The sequence below is a fragment of the Rattus rattus genome, chromosome 4 (assembly GCF_011064425.1).
Source record: "Rattus rattus isolate New Zealand chromosome 4, Rrattus_CSIRO_v1, whole genome shotgun sequence".
NCBI classification, from domain to species: domain Eukaryota; kingdom Metazoa; phylum Chordata; class Mammalia; order Rodentia; family Muridae; genus Rattus; species Rattus rattus.
The window spans coordinates 41,835,113-41,846,988 of NC_046157.1; the positions used below are offsets into that span (position 1 = coordinate 41,835,113).

An 11,876-nucleotide genomic window follows, 5' to 3' on the forward strand; every position below is an offset into this window, starting at 1 on the left:
TTTGTTCTATATTTCATAACACCATTAGATATTTTGTAAGGGTTTTTTGACAGTTATGTAAAAACAGACCAGAAGTAAATCTTTTTTCTTGCAAAATTTGATGTATAGAAGGCCATGCTTAGTATTAGTATTTTGGTGGGAGTTCATCTTGTACCTCCTTCCAATAGTTAACTCATCAGTTGAATCAAAGCTATAATAATATACACTGAGTTTGGTGTGTGTGGTGTGAGTGTATGTGTATATGTGGTGTGAGTGTGTGAGTGTGTTTCTGTGTGTGTGTGTGTGTGTGTGATGTGAGTGTGTGTGTGTGTCTGTGTTATGGTGTGGTATGGTATGGTGTGAGTGTGTGTGGTATAGTGTGGGGTGTGTGTGGTGTACTGTGGTGGTGGGGTGGAAGTTTAAGGGTAGGAGAAAGAGAGGGAGAGAGAGAGGGAGAGGGAGAGAGGGAAAGAGGGAGAGAGGGAGAGAGGGAGAGAGGGAGAGAGGTGGGGGAGGGAACACAAGGGAAGATTTATTTCATTTTTGGTTCTCTCAGAAGTCCATGGAAAACCAATGATCAGTCATTGGTCATTTCACAAAACCCAGAAAATTGACATATTCTAAATTGTAGTCAGAACTATCAGTTTTTCTAGGATGCTCATTTTGGTTAAAAACTTTGTGAGATAGGCAGATGTTTCCATCCTGTCTAGAAGTATCCTGGTTATTTCAAAGCTTAAAGGACTCAAACTAATTAATATGTTCTTAGCACAATCTATAAGGATAGAAAAATGTACATTTGAGCCTTGTCATTCACGTTGGAGCTCACCTCACTACCAAGTTCTTCACTACCAATTGGGGGCTGGGCATTAGAGTGATAATAAGCTATACTGCCAGGTTGTACACACAGTGGTAAAGAGCATGGGGAGCTGCACAGGGGAACCTGGGTACACTAGCTGCAAGCATGTCTGCTCTGCACAGAGAAGACATGTGGCTTGAATTTTTGAAGGCAAGTATAAATTAATCAATGAAGTGAGAGAATACTTCATTCACAGAATGGGGGTAAAATACAAAAAGCAAATTCAGTACAGCAGAATGTGACCATTGGGAAAGATCTAAACATTGTCTCCCTTTGTTTCTCTTGTGGACCACAAAAGAAGAGCTTGATGTACCTAGCCATTATCTACATCACTTTACCTATATGATGAGTAGCAGATGAAGCTACCATTGACATCTGTGTAGTTGACTCAAATGGTGCAGAGAATCAGCTATGTGGTCTTGATTTTCACCATTGGGTTATAGATTATAGTAAAAATAACTCCAGGGGGAATGATCTGGGGTCACATTCAAGATGACTGAACATGAGAAAGCACTTGTGTTATCGTCTGTTTCTCATATAATCTTATTAACTTCTATTGCTTTAGGAATGACATCTTACACTGTCATTCTCCTTACCAGAATGGTGCCAAAGCAACCTGTAGTCAATCACGTGGAAGAAACTGATGGAGAAAATTTAGCTCTCCAAAATTACCCCGGAAAGAAATGATAGTTTTTCCCCCTCCTTTTTTTTCTTTTCTAATTACAAAACCCTTAGTTTCTTGGCTCTTGAATTACAGCATGTTTTTAGAGAAAAAGTACAAAAAAGAAAAATAAATTAAAATGACACTCTTATACAAGAAACAGAGCCAGTCAGCAGTGTCTAGGAACAGAGCCACTGGAATCCTTTCCCTTTATGAGTCAGAGGCACTGTCTCAGAGTGCTGGGGGTTTGTTTCTCCCTCTGAGGATAAGGCATTGTTAGAGGCAACCAGAAGAAACACACTGGGGACAGGCTTCACAGCGGGACCTACATGGCCATAAAGACTGCTAGTTCCAAGCTGTGTGGCACTGAGAAAATTCCTTGCCTTAACTGAGCAGATGTTTTGTTTTCTTCTTGGGTAACCTAGAATGTGAAGGATAGAGAGGTACCACGACCAGTGCAGCATCCCACTTCTCTAGATAACATAGACCATCTATCTTATTTTCCTCCAAGTCAAGGTTTCTGTGAAGGCTTGGCTGTCTAGAACTTGCTTTGTAGGCCAGGCTAGCCTTGAACTCAGAGATCCATCAGGCTATGTCTCCCAAGTGCTGGGATTGAAAACATGGCCATAAAGCATAGACCACCACACCTGGCCATAGAGCATCTATTCTTCTGATTGTGAATGATGGGCTTATGCTCTTTCTTTACTCTTGAATGACAATGAGTTACTCATCAGCTTGATTTGAGGGTGATTAATTGACATGTTTGTGCCCGCTGGCCTCTTTATGCTAACTTTGTGAGGGACAAGGGAATGCCTAAAGTCCTAAGAGAAACAGAGGAGTTTATGAAGTAGCAAGTCTGAATGTTTTACATAAACTCAGTGGTTGACGATATAGTAGGTTGTACTTGAATATCAACATGTATCTTTGAATTACTGACATTAGTTCCCTGTTGAGAGCATGAAAGCAAAGGATGAGAGAGAGCAAATCTGACTAATGGTCCCAGATAATTAATAGTGATAAAGAGAAGACAGGATTGTCATCTCAGAAATTGGTGAATTTACAGATTTAGGGAAAATACCTGAGTGCCTCAAGTTATGAAGTCAGTCACTGTTAGCCATGCCTCTGTAACAAGATGTTTGGACATGAAAGTGAAGAGAGAAGTGACAATTTCTACATGTCCAAGACTTCAGTTTTGGTGGAAATAAAAGCAAGAGAGGGAACTGGAGAAGGAGGGAGAAGAAGGGAGATACGGAGGAAGGCAAAGAAGGAAAGAGGCAGAGAAGGAACAAGAGCATGAATACCTTTTCTGTTGTTGTGATTACTATGATATGAAGAACTGATGCCCAGGACAAGGCATGAGCATCTCAGCTTTTTGTTCTCCTTTCATCAGATTTTATCCAGAAACTTACCATCCTGGCATGCTTCTTTACTCATAGTTTGTTAAAGCAATATCCACTCTGTGTATACTATACAATAACAAGCAGTACCGTAAGTACCATATGAGAGGAGATCTTAAAACAGTAAAATAGAAAGTGATTGTCAAACAGTCACCATACTCTTCTGTAGACTACCAAGCCAGGAGATGTCCTGAAGTAGAGGAGAATCAACATTAAATATCAACTAAATGCCTCTTTATATCCCTGGCAGTGATTATTTAAAATGCACTTTAGAAAGTGTGGGGAAAAGAACTCCAGTCTATATATAACACATTAGCCATTAGTTTTTATATTTGATTGTAACTCCCTTTGTGTAGATGTATATGTGAGTGGATATGTGTGGATGTACATGCAACAGGCTGCATGTAGAGGTCAGAGGACAAATTATGGGAGTTCATTTTCTAATTCATGTAGGTCTTGGGTACTAAACTCAAGTACTAAGGCTTGATGACAGACTAATGACTCTCAGAGCCATCTCTCTGTCCCAACACTTATTAAGCCCCATCTTTGTCTAGTTAAAATATAATTTTAGTCATTTTTTTTGTTGCAAGTGATATCACTTGCTAAATACATAGGCTTTTTTTGAGACACTTTAAACTATAACCATTTTTCTTTCTCTCCTTCCCTTGCCCTTTTCTGCTCTTTTGATACAGGTGGTATTTCTGTGTTCTAAAAAAATACAAGTCCTCCTGCTCTATCTCGGAAAAGTACACACCTGTTAGAAAGTCGATCCCATGTTGACTGGCTCTCTATGCATGCCACAAGTCCTTCCAGATGCTCTGTGTCGCCTAGTCTTCATTCTAAATAAATAGCTTTGATAATCCATGGTTGGTAACATCATTCCCTTACAATACATGGGAAGACCCCATGTACCTCTGATTAACAAGGGGATTGTTTGAGAAGTATTCTTCTTTTGAAGATAAATAACCAAAGTGCATAGATGTTTAGTGGGTAGTACTGGGCCCCAGAAAGTCAAAATGGTTTAGGGATTAAAATATTAAAGGCTGTCTGGAAAGGTGGGGTCTCAAGTCACACACATACCAGTTTCGCAGCTTCATCTCTGGTGACATCACACGAATACTCAGAGAGAGGATTATTCTGCTTTCCTACAAATGTCATAATTTTTACAAAGCAAACAACCTTTCCCTGGTGTGCCAAGGATTTTTTTTTTGTGGTCCTAATTGATCTCTATCCCCCAAAGGGTTCTGAATTATGCAAGCGTCTCGAGTCTTAACAAGCCATCTCTCCACAGCTGTGCAATGAAAATGTTCAACGAGACACTCACTTTAGTCCAGGCAAGACCCTGGCTGCTCCCTGGGGAGATCCAGATGCAGGGGAGTGGTTCCGGGGCATCTCAGTTTCTCCCAACTGTTTGGCTGACCTACTTTTGTCTTTTCTCTTCCAGCTCCCTTACAGCAGGGGTGGGGCTAGTCATGGCACCTCTTCTACCCTCTCTGCTTGTCTCTCATTGATCATCGGCTGCCAGAGTTTGTTTATTACTGAATTGAGCATTTAGATTTAGGCTTGGCTGGTGGTGGCCTTGGAAAGAACTTTCTCAAAGACTGTGTTGGTTTTCTTTCAAATAAACTTCTGCAAGCCTGGACATTTCTGGCATTGCTGAGAAGTGAGTGATTTATTCTTAGAGGCTTAAATTAGGTTAAAAAAAGGAAAAAGAAAACTAACAATGCAAGGAGCATAGCCACTGGTTACAATGAGTCTGTATTTTATCAGAAAAATCTTAAATTTAAATGTCCACTCTGGCAACACTCATCTTCTGTAGACAATGAGCATGCTGGTTCCCCCTACTGGTGAGCAAGTCCCCCACCTACTCCTTGGGCAGTGAGGGGTTATAACAAACTGGGAACTGGAGGGAGAGTAGGCATGTCATTTTTAAAGTAAGAGTTGGGTATCCAATATCTTATTTTGCTGAAGATTCCTTTTCTTCTCTCATTCTTCCAACCTCAACAATTTTGGCTACCTAAGTCACAAATTCTTAGCTCCACCTAGTGTCTCTCTTCTTGTACTTCTTGGACTTATTTTTTGTCAGCCCAAGCAAGCAAGTAAACAAACAAACAAACAAACAAACAAACCAAAACTAAAGCCAGGCATTTGGGTTGACATCATTAATACCATGACTAGACTTTAAGAGTAGGAAAACAAGAAATAGATATCTATATAAAAATATACTAATGTGCAGCTATCACTTTGAATTATGAAGGAAATTTGGAATTATTATTAGAGGGTATAGGCTTATGAGAAGCATGGAAGATTAAAGGGATGTGGCTTACAAATGTTCCAGCCACCCCATCCACATGTTCCTTGCCTAGCTTTTAAGCTTTGAAGTCATCTCAGTAAACTGAAGGTAGCTGAGACTTAATGTCTTTGTGGTCAGGGAGAAAAAGTTCTTATAAACCAGTCTTAGTTAGCTCAAGTATTCACTGACACAAATTTCCAGAAAAAAACAGCCATTTTATCTAGCTAATAGAAGGGATTGGAGAGGCTCCTCAATAGATTGGATACATGCTACTGCCAGGAGAAGCGAAAAGCTGACACCCACACCCAGGCCTATTCAGTTAGAGCACATAAAATGATTAATTGTAGTCTCAGAACGTTAATGACCCAATGCTTAAACATGTGACATAAACACATAATGGAGTACGCAAGAAAGCACTCTTCAAAAAGGACTTAAAAAGAATGCTTTCACAATGTTTAAACTTAGGCTGTGTAGATTTTTAACATACAATAAATCAGTTTCTGAAAATAATTACTGTTTCAAAGACAGGCACACAGTTGCCAGGCAAGCTCAGAGTGAACTGAACAAAGATCTGGGATAACATCTGTCCACTTACTCAGTGTGAACTGTTTCTAGGGAATGATTCTCGAATGTTCTTTTCTACCTTCATAGCGTTGTTTGGTGGCATGACTTTATTGGTTACTAATAATCGTATTATCTCAACAAGGAAAATGTTGATGTCTTGACTCCCATTAATTTACTACCCCGGGTCAGATTTAAGTTTAAAGTGAGATCAAGTCAGGCTCTCTTCCTAGTCGAAGCCAAAGGTAAACAAGACTTTTAATGCCCACAAAGCTTGTAAATCTCACCAGGGTGCCTAGCCCTCAAACTGTGCTATGCCTAAAGGGTACTGGTATAGACAGTTCATCTCCTAGAGATCAATCATAGAAATCCGTTGTTCAGTCCTGCAAATTGTTCTGGAGTTACACCCTCTTCCATGCCAGAAGTGTGACCCCGTGGGACTGTGCCATTCCCTCACTAAGTCCTTGGCTTCTGGATTTCTCCCTTCTGTCTCCCAGCCCTGCAGGCCTATACCTTTCCACCAGTGTATATCCATGGTTTCCCTAATTCTCTGTTGTATGTATTTGACTTTCCTTGGGGGAGTACAAAAGCAGCTGACAACATGATGTCTTTGGATTGACCATATGAAGAACATACTGCAAACAATTACTTATTATTCTTGTTCCATATAAATATTGAAACTAGATCATAAACATGCGATAGAAATGCAACTCTAGAGCTCAGGAAAAGGTAGGAAAAAGTTAACCAGTGCTGCAGCAAGGTGACGTCTGAACCACCCATGAGGTTAAGTGAGTTCTACATTTCCTAATGTAAGAGGGGATCCTAAAGTTAATATTAATACATTTTGGATTTGAGTACCTGTATGTTCCTAAGACTACTCCCAGGTTTTTTATAGGAGTTGGAAATAATGGATATTCTCTGCATAACTTTTTTTTCTCCTCATTCACTCCTCTGCACAACACAGATTTACCAACCAGCTAAATATTTCAGATTCTGTGACGGAGAATGGCATCAAAGGTCCCTGTGATGTTGACGATCAGTAACCTCAGTCTTCACGGGTTTGCGTCCTATCACTTAGACACAACCTTCAATAAAGACTAACATCCTGATACATCCTGAACATCCACCCTTTCTGAGAGCCCATGCTAAGTTCTTACAGGCTGCTCAATGTAGTTAGGGACACCTATTCTCACTGTGTGGGCAGAAACATCAGTTATTCAAGATGAGGGCCTGGCTAGGGAGTTTGGCTACTTGCCCTCCATTTGGGTGACCTCGTCGTGAATGATATCTACCTTCTTGGCGTTTTCTAACTCTAAAATGAACTCCAAAGTTAGGTCTAAAGTCCCTTCTAGAAATTCTGTTTTGCATTGTTTGGGTCCTTACTAACCTTCAAAAGTCTGAACTTACTAGGTAAATAAAAATTCCCCCCAAACTCACCTCAGTTAATTTACTGGAGGCAAGGAGAACCTTCTTGATGACTTTTTAATCCACGCACAAGGACTAAAGTTTAGAAAACTATAGAACTTCCTGATTTGAAGGAGTCAACATTCATAGTCCATTTAAAAGAACTAATGAGGAGACTCAGAGAAACTCGGTAATGAGAAAAACCACAAGAATGAGTGCTACTCCAAAATCTCCAGCTGTAGAATCGAGGGGATCCCTTCCATTGAAGAAACAATGCCAGGGGCACCCAGGTTCAGTGACTGCAGCTGCAGACCCAAGGAGGCTGCATGAAGCAGAGAGGCCAGTTTTTGTTTTCCAGGAAGAGCAGAAGTGAGTGAACAAATAGAGAACATTGAAAGTCATGTAAAGTATATCCCATCACTTTACACAAGCACAATTAGTAGCTTCTATGACGTTCATGCCAACAGAGACATTAGTACTTTGACTTGTTCTTATTTTAGGAAATGGCACTGATTAATTGGGGGGGGGAGTGTTTCTGTTTTGTTTACTTCATTTGGTGTGATGCAGTGTTGATGGCTTCCTGGATTGGAGTACACAGAGCTTCCACAGTAGACATCCCAGACTCCAGGGAGACCTCTCAGCTCCTTAAAGAAAGACTATACAGAGCCTCAGACAGCACATACTGAAGCCATGCTGCTTGACCCTCTGCCCAGAGGCTTCTCTCTTGGTACTGAAATGTGGCTAACTCTCTCTCACCCTTTGGTTCTCCTCATCCCTCCAAAAATGGAAGGAGACCAGTAAAGCTCTGCTTTAGGACTGGGGGATATGTAAACAACAGTTAACTGGGAAATCTTAAAACATTTTTTAAAATTACATCCTCAGTATTTGGTAAAAACTGGTAAGCAGGTTCTCATCCGACCCTCCCCCCGACTGGATGCCTTCAATAGTGAGAGGTCCTTTTGCACAATGCTAAGGGAAAGATTCTCTGAATTCCAAAAGCATTCACTGTCCCCTTAACTCTTCCGCTCCTCTTGTACAACAGTTACAGTTCGTTTTGCAACACTGCTCCCCAGACAAGCTCTGCCTGTACTTTCCTTAAATCCACATGTATGGATTTGGAAGCACATAGTAAGATAGGTTTCTTCACAGTTACTTAGGGGAGCAGAGACTGGGAGTCTTAGTCATTCTTTAAGTTGCCATACCAAGGGGCTGGGGATTTAGCTCAGTGGTAGAGCGCTTACCTAGGAAGCGCAAGGCCCTGGGTTCGGTCCCCAGCTCCGGAAAAAAAAAAAAAAAGTTGCCATACCAAGGTACTGACAAGAAAGAGGGGTCACTGAGACCCCTAGCTTGAAAACACTAGCGCAACACTCTCCCCTTTAGGGGAGTTAGGGTTCATTTTTGTAGATACTCCCAGCATAAGATAAAAATATGGTGTTTGATGTGCATAACACAGCTTTAGAGACTAGAACTGGCAAGTGACCGTGAATTTGAAGCGGGCACACCTGACATCATTTCGGGTGTACGAACTATGCTTCTGTCTGCAGGAGAAGGGAAGCTCAATGAGTAGGTCAGTAGAGTCAGTTCTTACATTAATAATGACGGTGCTCTTATTGACTAGGGAGGAAAATTCAAACAGAAACTCAAGGGCAGACACTTTTTCTCCTCTTTGCCCTCCATAGTTCTATGTAAGAAAGGAGAGCAAGAGGTCGTGTTTGATAACAGATCTAGATTGTTCTATTCTCTTAACAGATGTCTGTGAGTCTTCTTACCGTCCCTCTAAATTCTGGTTGATTTTATTTTCTTGTCCTTTACCCTTTTCTCTTGAAATAAAAATAAAGTTACATATGCTTTCCTATCATGTAGACATTTTATTTATTCATAAATAGAAACAGAACTCTAAAATGTGTGTTTCTAGAGGTATGGCAGGTCCTCAAAATCTGTAGGGTATCCTTTGGGTGTCTCTGGTCAAGACACCCACTCTTGTTTTCTTCTAGGGAGATATCTGCAGCCCGCTGCAGTAGTGTGGGCTGGACATGGCCACACACAGGAAGTGGCGACTTGGGCTGTCTTTTGACATTCTGTGCAGAAGGGGTGATGTTAGGACAACTAAAGGACATCTTGACTTTGATTTTTCGAAACTCGTAAGAAGGAAAGTGCCATTGTACCTAGTACATACCTTAAGGAAAAACTCCCTTTCACTGGCAATGCCCCCTGGGAAGGTTAGATCACGAACAGTCTGGGATGATCTCACCCACTTAGTCAAGGGGGTTGAACCTCATGGCCCAGAGGGAAAGGCAGTTATGGTTAAACAGTTCATAACTGCTCCATTCAGACAGTCAGGGAGAGCAGACGCAAACCTTCAGAGAACAATGATAAGCCTCAAATTTAGCTTTCACAGAGATCTATGATGCAAGCGCTTGCCCCATCAGAGCTGATAACTCTGACAGAGGAGATCCTTGGGGGAACTCACAGTCTTTTCTCAGTGATGGAGCTGAGCAGAACTCAAGTACTACCTTAAAGGAGGGATTAACTTGAATGAACCCAACACTTGGGTTGGCCTTGTCCCACACCTGTGTGTCCCGTGGCTCATTACTCATGTTAGCTACAGAGCAAGCAGACTGCACTGTGACTGGAGGTACAGAGTTGAACATGCACAGGTCACATATTATCTTGGCCAACAGTTATTTTATATCATTTTCTGAAAGGAAACCACACACTCTGCAGTGTTTTTCCACTGGGGGGGAAAACTGAACATAGGAGAATATTTCATATGTATATCTTTCACGTGAATAATTCTATGCTATCCCTTTTGTATTAAACAGTGTTTAATATTTTTTAATTTCTTTTGATATAGGAAAGATGAGGAGAATTTTTGGAAAAAAAAAAAAAAAACAAACCCAAGCCACGTGTCTAATTTATTTCAGTTTTATACCTGTAGCGAAATTCCCCATCTGAAATGACACACAACCAACAGACGTGAAAATGTAAACAGTTCTCTCCCTTTAAGAACCTTAAGGACTAAAGTATTGCTTTGGTTTCCTGACTGGCAGCCTGGGCTTGCCTCCTCCAAGTGCAGCTTCTGCAGTCGCCCAGATGGAACATTTGAAGAGAGCTTTTCTCCCACATGAGAGCTTCTTATCCCACAAAACCCACAGAATATGATGGCAAGTTTCATGGCCCAAGAGTCTGACTTTTTTTTCTCTTTTTCTAAAGTAGCTGTCAGGTTTGTTTCTCTTCTTACAGGTGCACAATACTCTGGAAGAAGACCAGATCAATCCCAACCCACCCACCACAACCAGCTACCACAACCACCCCTACACACATCAAGGGTCTCTTCCCCACTGCAGAGCTCTGGGAGAGTCAGTCAATAGCCAGAGGGCAGAGGGGATGATGGTAAGGATGAAAACCTTCATCTGACGTCTTTCTGGCTGATCTCTCCACACAACAGTCAGTTGTACACAGAAGGATTGTATAGTCTGGCCTGCATGCTTTCTGAGAAACATACTGAAACACTTCATGTTTTAGGTGTGTGTGTGTGTGTGTGTGTGTGTGTGTGTGTGTGTGTGTGTGTGTGTGTGTGTGTAGGCTTCACAGAGCTCTCATACGCTTTCTTACTCTCAGTACACGTCTCCTTTTAGGATGTAGTGGAAAGGTAGCCCAGCAGTGGTTCATCCTGCCCCAGCTTGTAAACTGGGATTTGTTCTTTCCTATCTTCCAGCCACCTGATTACTGTCCCCGGGCAAAGGGCACTGGTTCACATCATTTTTTCCGAGCAGTTAAACCTGGAAAGATACTTCTTAAAGGACTCACAGAAGTTGTCTTGAGGGTTTGGAAAACATCACAAAAATCATCAGTCGACCTTTTGACTGTGCTATTTTTAGAGAACTAATTGTGCTCTTTTAAAGGGCATTTTTTGACAATGGGGCAGCTTCCCCTGCTCCTACTGATACGTGAAATATTTACAATAAAATAAAACACAAGCGTAATACCTCAAACAGATATATTTAACCTCAGCAGCAGTCAGACAGACAGGGCGCTCCGGGAGGGGGGTGGTGTGACTTAAAAAGAGAAAAGATTTTTGTAATAGAAATGCTGTTGTTTCTGCCAAAGAGGAATTTTTATTTTACTGTTCAAACAGAAGTTTGTTTTCAAAGCAGTTGCTAGTTAAGCAGCTCCCTGTTCATTTCAGCATCCTTATGAATTAACTCTAAGTAAAAGCGTTGACCAGAAGGGACTCACTCCGGGCAGCAACCCCCTGCAGGTTAGCTGCCCTGAGAAGGTTTGTCTTACCTTGAGCATGTAAGATCTGGGAGACAGGGACTCGGGCTCCCACGGAGAGGACCGTGGAAGGGCTCTGATCCTCTGCGCTCTGCGGGTAACTTGCACTTGGCTTTTATGGACAGGTGGGCGGAGCTGCTCCTCACAGTAGGTGGGCAGGGATAGAGCAGGGCGGCGGGCGGGCTGCCCCCGTGGAGCTGGACACTTGTCTGGGGAGGGGCAGAAAGGGTAGAGCTTGCAGGAGTGGGGAAAGCCAGGGACTTTGGAGGGCGGCGGAGAGGAGACTGGAGTGGAAACAAGGCGGGAGAGTAGAGAAAGGCACAGAGACCACAGAAGGGAAAGGTTGGGGAGGAAATGAATGGGGTTTGGGGAGGGGAAGTTAAAGTAGAGGTAGGGGAGGAGAGAGAGAGAGAGAGAGAGATGCGGATTTCATTCTGGAAGATGGAA

The 11,876-nt window shown here is 42.0% G+C and overlaps 1 protein-coding gene across 1 annotated transcript in view; it reads right to left on the reverse strand.

Annotated features, from left to right (window-relative positions):
• The window catches only part of Col8a1 (collagen type VIII alpha 1 chain), a 128,895-nt gene extending 117,376 nt beyond the window's left edge, over positions 1-11,519 (reverse strand). Inside the window, exon 1 of the mRNA XM_032899323.1 lies at positions 11,442-11,519. The gene's annotated coding sequence lies outside the window, so the exon portion shown is untranslated. The remainder of the gene's footprint in view (positions 1-11,441) is intronic.
• Between the last annotated feature and the right edge of the window lie 357 nt (positions 11,520-11,876).